This window comes from Rhagoletis pomonella, unplaced genomic scaffold (assembly GCF_013731165.1).
Source record: "Rhagoletis pomonella isolate Grant_MI unplaced genomic scaffold, Rhpom_1.0 Rhpom_scaffold_00006, whole genome shotgun sequence".
In the NCBI taxonomy this organism is placed as follows: Eukaryota; Metazoa; Arthropoda; class Insecta; order Diptera; family Tephritidae; genus Rhagoletis; species Rhagoletis pomonella.
Genome location: NW_023458560.1, coordinates 56,753,724 through 56,762,728, shown reverse-complemented (window position 1 = coordinate 56,762,728; position 9,005 = coordinate 56,753,724). Strand labels below are relative to the sequence as shown.

Below are 9,005 nucleotides of genomic sequence, written 5' to 3'. Positions count from 1 at the left end.
ATCGGATCATGAAGAAATTAACGATAATCAAAAATTTGTATATGAGAATTGAAGGAGGTTTTGCTTTTTTCTTAAAAATTACTTGTTTATAATTACTTTTTCCTAATCTTTTTTCCTTTATCTTTACTTTTAGAGGCATCCTCATCCTCTTCGTTTTCCTAAAATATAATTTTATTTTTACCTTTATGTTTATTTTTTTCTTCATTTACATATTCATTTTTACGCTTTTCCTTATATGTACATATGTATGTACTATATAAGTACATATGTACATATATTGCTTAAAGTTATCTTGTTCTTCATTTTTGCCTTTCTCTTTACGCATATTTGTTTTTATCGATACATATAACAAAATTGTACTAGGCCGATGTCTGTACAAATTCATATGGCGGGTCTTTATTGGAGCAACAGAAGCCAAAGCAACAATTTTTTTGAATTTTTGTCTGTCTGTATGTGTGTTTTGTACGCTCCGCACTCGAAAACGAAGGCATGGAATTGAATGCAGTTTTCACCGATGTATTGCTAGAGATCTAATTTAAAATATAGAAGAAAAAATGAGGTAGTTGCCACCTGTTCAAAAATTAAAGTTCAAGTAAAGTGATAAGATAAAGTAAATATTGCAATATAGCTGTCAAGAGAAATATATTTAAAAAGGCTTACAGCCGAAAGTATTTTTGTTAAAGTTTGCCACCTGTTTGAAGATTTTAATTTAATTTACCTGTTTAGATCAATTGAATATTGCAATATGGGTATCAAAATGAAGAGGTTTTAGGAAATTTTACTGTCGAAAATATTTTTGAGGAGGGTTGCCACCTGTTTGAAAATTTTTCTTTAATTAAATTGATAACATTAATGAAATACTTTCAAGGTGCAGTGAAACACGCCGGGTATGTGCTAGTTTTTTAATAAAATTTTTACCTTTGCCTTTGTCACTTCTTCATCTATGTATATATTCAGCTTTACTTTCATGCTTATATTAGTCGTAATCTGAATCTTATTCTTCAACCGTATATTGGGACCTTTTTGGGACATTTAAGAAGCACTTGTTTTTGTCCCAACCATTTCCGTTGCATTTGGCAATTTACTCCCAACCACCGCTAGAGAAGATCGGCCGCTCTGAAGGTTTAGTGAAAGGTCGAAAAAATGCCGAAAAGCTTAAATAAAAATCGCCTAATGATTTGAATGTATGTACTTTTGAAGCTTAAAGCTTGTAAAAATATCGAAAAGTCACGAAAATGCTTTAAAAAAATTCCGAAAAGTTCCTGATTTATTAATTGATTTCTAATAATATAAGAATAATGACCCTTCTATAATCTACATGTATGCATTTGTAGTTTTTTAGGTATATTATAAGCGCTTGTTTTAAAATTTTTTTCTGCTCCCAACTTCTGCCAAGTTACATAAATTTTATCTGATTTTAGTAAGCGTTTTTATTGACATTACTTTTATCACCTCCTTAGCATTTGTTGTTTAAATCATCATCTTTTTCATCATTCTTATATTTTCTAAATTTATTTTATTCTTTCAAATACGTAACTAACTAAATATCTACGTGCATTAGTACGTTCAGTGAATTCTGCTCGTCAAGCGAAAGTATTTATTTTTCTTCAATAACTTCCCTTCAAAATATCTTACTGACCCCATTTGACTGAACTTTCTTCCAATTCATCACTTCTGCTTTAATATTTACAAACATTTAACTTCGACGATGTAAATACTAGTTTGTGTATAAAATTGCAGAAATACGTACATATGCACGCACACAAGAAAACGTGATTACATAAAACATACGCGCATAAACAATAGGGTGAAGCGGAAAAAATCAATTTTTGGATTTTGAAATTTTAAGTGTGGAAAAGTTGCGCAAGAGGATCAAATTGAATTGTGTTAAACCACTTTCCGATCGGATAATATTTACGGTCGCCGCAAGCGCCTTAAACTTTTGAAAAATCTATCAAAGTATGGTTTAAAAAGTCCCACCTACCGACATGTTTTTCGACAAGCTGATTCCGAATCTGAGCTCCGTTTGGCTCCTAGACCCTCTAAATTTCGAGTAAATTGCAAAAATAGCGATTTTTCTGTTGGCATTTTTCGCAATTTACTCGAAATTTTGAGAGTGTGCGAGTCAAATAGACCTCAGATTCGGATTCAGAGGGGCGAAATACATGACGGTAGGGGGGTCTGGTTAAAAGCACACACCACTTTATTATGTGTGCTCGTGTTACTGTTCTATGCCACTTTTAGTGCGTTTTTGAGCGTCAAGTGATGGGTGTAAAAATTTCGCTTTCGTTAAAAAAAATTAATAATACTGAGTCTCACTGCGAAAGAAAATGAGAAAGGTATAAAATTAATACAGTTGAAGATCCGACTTACTTGGTGCGATCAAAATAAGCAGTGGTTGAGTTCTCATCAAAGCACATTTAAGAGTTTTTGGTGCTATTGTGTTAAAAATTATCTAATACAAAATAATGATACTACAAAAATTTCATTTAAAAAAAATTTAGTGGAAAAGTACAAAAAATTATAAAAAACGAAATAATAAAAAGCACAAAAAAAAAACAATTACAAAAACTAAAATGAGAAATATTAAATTATCCGATCGGAAAGCGGTTTAACACAATTCAATGTGAGCATTTTACGAAACCTTTTCGACCTATTAGAATTGCGTAATTCAAAAATTGATTTTATCTTTTGCCCCACCCTAATAAACATGTTACAAAACATACATATGCACATTTGTATACAGCTACACGCACATACGCATTATTTATACATAAGAACACGACACTTGAAGGGAGCTCAGTTCATAGCCTGCGACTTCACCCTAAGACATTTTGAACAAATATCTACACAAGCTGACGGGTTTCTAATAAATACATACATATGTATGTACATACATATAGTATGCAGCTATCTAAATACTAAGTACTACTCTGCTGCTTTCTATTTTTAGTCAAACTCGAATGAATATTTGTAGATACGTACGTACGTTGCATGTGCGTATGCTTGCCTTCGTCGGTTATTTGCAAACTAGCATTTTACGATTTTTCGAATGCATTGAGAAACCAACAAAATATTAAAGCTCTTGCGACTTTGCTCAAATTCCACGAAAACTTTTGCTTTTAAACAAATATTTACCCTGCAAAAAATGCGACCAATCCCGGATGCATCCGGGATCAATCGCCGAGGAACATGCGACTACTACTATTTTTCGTCTCTTTGTATGGAACGAATTGATCGCATTTGTTCGAGCATGTCCTATGGAGAGACTAATTGTACCCTTTTTATAGCAGAACGGGTATAAATGTAGATTAATCGCCTTCTGTACCCGGATGGGTATGCATGTAGATTAGTCGACTTCTGTACCCTGACGGGTATACATGTAGATTAGTCGCTTCTATAGCTGCACGGGTACAAAAGTAGATTAGTCGCTTTTTATGCCCCTGGATAAATTCCCTTTTATAGCAAAAAGTAAATCTGTAGACATTTGAAAAAAACAACTTATCTGTTATGTCACTTTCTGTTTAAAGCAATATTTTTGAGTTCTCTTACAATATTCGAACTAGTTATTAGTCTTGGGTATAGTTTAAAATTAAAATAGCTTAACAAAAACTAAAAATTTTTAAACTTAAGTTAATTATCTTTTAATCTGATGATAAACATTCTAAAATCGCAAAAGCTGTTTTGTTAAAAGTCCACAGAAATATATCAAAGTAGTTAAAGTTCATCAAGTTTTATATCATTTTAATATCAATAGCAAACTTAACATAAATAACATTAGTGAGGTAGTAAATATATTCTTCAACGAAGAAAAACGGAAAGAAACTTAAATTCATAGTTTGTAAGTTCAGGCTTAGAGCATTTTATGTGGATGGAAACCAAGGCGAAGGGTGAGAATTTGTAAAACGGATAAATTTTTTCAGGGATGTCGAAATATATATATTTTTTAATAGTTAATCCTAATCATCTTGAAGACGGCTGATGAAGTCGTTTTTCAAAATAGTTTTACCTTCAATTTAAAAAGCTTTGTTATGATTTCTTTGAATATTAATTTACAAAAAACTAGTACACTAAACGATTTGAAATTTTAAGGATTTTATAAAAAAAGATGAACTTAGAATAATATATTTAAAGCTAGCAAAAAAAAATCATAATGATTTTATACATATTTGTTTTAAACAAATGTGATTAAAGTCATTAAAAAAATTAAATTTAAAAGTTAAGTTACAAACGTTATAAAAATGTTCGCTGACCTTAAATATATTATTTTAAAAAAGCTCATCAGTTGTTCAGGAAGCTGTTTAATAACTAGTTTTTCTCAAATGAATATTCATAGAAACCAAAAAATATTCCACTTTATCAACCCTTTAGGACTAGCTATTTGCAAATAAAAATTTTAAATTTCCACATCACTGAAAAAAGTGAGCCGTTTTAAAAATTCTCACCCAGTGTGGGGTTAAAACATGCTTCTACGTAATACATTAATTTTGTTTTTTCTTTTCTCTATAAATGCGTTTGTACTGCTTTGCCTTTTCAAACTGTAAAGCTCGCCTTATAATTTCTTCAGGAGTTAATCCTTTGTAGGGCAATTTGGAAACAGCTCCTGAAAATATTAACAAACAATTTTGTTAAAAACAAAAACCAATCGAGGACGTAAGAAAAGAATCGTGTATACATACCTGTAAACACGCAAAAAAAATTGGGAAATTTTTTTAGTCCTACTTTTCCATGTGATCCATCAACATTTATTTGATGGATTAGCTGCGTCCTAAGCACCAATGATACGTTTTTCATATTGTTGCAAATTATGGAAGAAATCGCCGATTCCTGTAAAAAGTAAAAAGATAATTATATTCATTATTATATAACAAAGAAATCCATAAGAGAAATTATTTAATTATTTATTTCTGATGATCTCTTCCAAATTTCAACAAATCACTCAATTTTACATTTCTAATTGGATATTTCGACTTCAGACTGAAATGTAATTAAATAATCGTTATAAAATTATAAACTAATAAACTTATAAACTAATCGTCTAACGTGGCGTTTACTTACTCGTTTCATTTTTATCCTTTTGGTTTTAATCCGCTTCCAAATTCAACTCCTTAAATTTCAGCTTTAACTTTTGCGCGCTTTCAATAACAATAACTTATTACGAAAACTGAGATTACATAAACGACTTTTATCGATTGACATTATACATCATTAAGGATTTGACATTTATCGATTGACATTATTATTATCGATATTACTGATGTAAAATTGTAAATGTAAGTATTGATGCCAATTCAGAGATAATTTAAAAATTTTTTTTGCGACGTATCGCGGAATTCTTTCACTTGACATTTCTTGCTTTCGAATATTCTACCTCTTTCGCCGAACATTCTACCATTTTCTTGTTTTTCGCTTCGCGTTGCCGCAGCATTCGCCACAATTGGAACAAATGCAGTTGGGCTCCAAATCTCAAAAAAAAAAAAAAAAAATTGGAATCGATAGAGATGATTGAGCTGAGTATAACGGTATACTTCTTTTTTTGGGCAAACAACAACAACAAAAATTATCACAGGTTAAAGTTATTAAAATTATTTTACATTAATTCAATTTTTGTAAGAACTATACAACATATATATAAAGTACGTATAGCAAATTAAAGGGAATCAAATTTGCTATTAAATGGGATCAAAATTTTCAAAATCCATTCATTTGTTTTTGAGAAATTTTGATTTCAAAAATTGCTTATTTTGAACTTTAACCTTTGATAATTCTACTTGTTGTTGTTTGCCCAAAAAAACGAAGTATACCGTTATACTCAGCTCAATCATCTCTATCGATTCCAATATATTTTTTTTTAATTTGAGATTTGGAGCCCAACTGCATTTATGCCCCAAAATTTCGATTTTCACCACAATTTTTATTGAATTTTGGCTTATAAAAAACTTTTTATATTTACCGAGTACCAAGCTCGGTGTGAAGACCCCTAATATATTTCTTACAATCAGCTTTCAAAGATTATATTGAACAGAAACTTCGACTTTTTATTGAACTTCAATAGTATAATATGTATGCATAATCTATAAATCATTGTAAAAAAAGGCTTCCCAGCTTGTAGGCTTGTATTTAATTAAAAATATTGTTATCAACGTGTTTTTTATTAGTACATTTCTGTTTACTTTTTTGCAATAATAATCGATATAACAGAAATGCAATGACAGTAGAGGAAAACAATCGATACTAACAATATAACCATCGATAGTATCGGATTTATAGTTTTGCAACTATGGGAACAGTGTCGCCGACTCTACTTGCCTTTGTTAAAATTTCAAACAAAATTTCCCTGTATGGCAGTGGATACAAATAAATCAACTAAATCCTTCATTTAACAATAATTTCTATTAGCTTAAAAAATAAGTATCTTTTTACGTTATTTTTTTAGCTCATATTTTCATAGAGTATTGTCGCAAGAGAACTGATTAATATTTCTGATTTAAGTTGTATTAATTATAAATAGCGCTTCATATATATATGTAAGTATTCAAATTCAGGCTTCCTAAGTTTTTTACATATTCGTATAATTAATAATTCATTATCGACATTGGGTACGTCATCTCTTTGAATGATGTATGCATGAAAATATTATATCGATGAAATGTCCCCTTCATTTGTAAATAGCCCCACAAAAGGGAAATTTCCATGGCTTAACAACACTGCTTGGAAACATAAACAAAGTGGCAAAAATTGGCAGAAACTATAAAATGAAGTGAAGTGAATTACAAAAGTAAGTTTTTATGGCTATATTTCTGTGCAAACCGTAATGAATTAATTAATATTAATTATTTTGCAGTATGCGGCATTCCAAAAGTTTACGTGCGGTCATAAAAGCGAGCTACGTATGTTGCTACGAAGCTCTGCAATTGTTTATTTGTGCACAAGTTGGAGCGATTTGCAATGGCTTGGATAATAAGGTATGATGGTAGTTTTAAGTATGTACTCCCAAGCATTAACTGGTTGCTATTATTTATCTTGCTCAAAAGTGTAACCCCGCTACCTGATCGTCCTCGCCAGCGATATGCTCGAAAAAGACACACCCTGCTATTTCAAGGATCAACGCGAAGCAAGCGCATTTCGCTTTACCTCCATTGCTCCATCCAGCCTCAATACGGTTCGTTTAAACTTACACCACTCACAGTGAAGAAGAGAAGAAGGTGCGTAAAAGAAAGCTTCAGAAATATTAGAAAATGTTTAGTTACTTATACAACGATTTTGATTCGGGTAACGCGTTTGGGCACAGCAAACCAAAATTATTGTACGAATAACTAAACCGTACCCGAAATGTAATTTTTCAACTACATCATTTATTTACTGTTTTCTTACTTACAGGATGCAACCGGCAAGGATACTAATTCTAATTCGGTTTCTATATTCCCAACAGAGAACTACGATCCCATCACAACGCCATCAACTCCAGAATCGGCATCAAATAATGCAATCGCTTTGCAGTGCATGAATGCAGCAGAAGCCATTACCCCTATCCGCTAATGTGACGCAATGTTAAAGTGCAGAGTACATGTACGAAGCTCATATAGTTGTAAGCCAAGGCTTTTTTTCTTGTAAATGGTTAAAAATTCTTGTTGTTAATACTAACAAAAATAAAGGTAATTTAATTACTTTTATGTTTGTTATAAATTCTTTCAAAAAAATTAACTTGTTTTACAAAAAAATCCATGTTTTGTGTATTGCCTTATGCGAGTGCAGAGTACATGTACGAAGTTCACATAGTTGTAAGCCAAGGCTTTTTTTCTTGTAAATGGTTAAAAATTCTTGTTGTTAATACTAACTAAAATAAAGGTAATTTAATTACTTTTATGTTTGTTATAAATTCTTTCAAAAAAATTAACTTTTTTTACAAAAAAATCCATGTTTTGTGTATTGCCTTATGCGAGTGCAGAGTACATGTACGAAGCTCACATAGTTGTAAGCCAAGGCTTTTTTTCTTGTAAATGGTTAAAAATTCTTGTTGTTAATACTAACTAAAATAAAGGTAATTTAATTACTTTTATGTTTGTTATAAATTCTTTCAAAAAATTAACCTTTTTTACAAAAAAATCCATGTTTTGTGTATTGCCTTATGCGAGTGCAGAGTACATGTACAAAGTTCACATAGTTGTAAGCCAAGGCTTTTTTTTTGTAAATGGTTAAAAATTCTTGTTAATACTAATTACAATAAAGGTAGTCTAATTACTTTTCTTTTATATATAAATTATTTTAAATAAATTCACTTTTGTTATAAAAATTTTAAAGTTTTGTGTACTGCCATATGCGAGTGTGAAACACAAAGTTGTTAGCCGAGACTTGTTTAAAAGAAATGTTTCAGAATCATGAATGGTAACACATTTTAAAATAAAGGTAATTTAATTACCTTTCATTTTGTTATAAATTCGTTAAAAAAATTAACTTTTTTTGTAAAAATTTTGAAGTTTTGTGTACTGCATACAATCGTACCCGCAAGGGATGAGTCGAGACTAATTGATCTCCATTAGTACCCGTATGAGACTAGTTGCGACTAATTAATGCCCAACTGTACCCGATAGAGAGTAATCTCGGAATACTCTCTTTAGAGATTAGTCGCACAATTTTTTGCAGGGTACTTTCAGTTTTGTGTCTCACACACACACACTCACACACAGATATATTACAGAGCGTGCATTGATAGTTTTTGCATGTGCTTAGTTGTGCGTGCATTTTTGTATGTATGCTTGTTTCTGCTCTATCAATTCCATTGTGTTGCATACCATCAACTATTTATTTTTATCGCTGCTGTTGCTGCATTTGGGGAAAACTTAGAACGAAATATATATATTTTTTTTTCTTTTTGCCTTTTCTCGAACTTCACCAAAACGAAAGAAATGGAAAGTTTACGTGTCATACATACATATGTATGTACATACCTACAAACATGTATGTAGCACACTTTTGCTGCTAAAGCTTTTGTTGCGGCTTTTGTG

General features: G+C 30.9%; 1 long non-coding RNA gene across 1 annotated transcript; it reads left to right on the top strand.

The window, feature by feature from the left end:
* Nucleotides 1-6,617: 6,617 nt before the first annotated feature.
* LOC118740999 lies at nt 6,618-8,423 on the top strand. The gene is made up of 4 exons (XR_004993214.1): nt 6,618-6,778; nt 6,845-6,965; nt 7,035-7,205; nt 7,381-8,423. It is a non-coding gene; the product is annotated as an uncharacterized LOC118740999 (long non-coding RNA).
* Nucleotides 8,424-9,005: the final 582 nt, after the last annotated feature.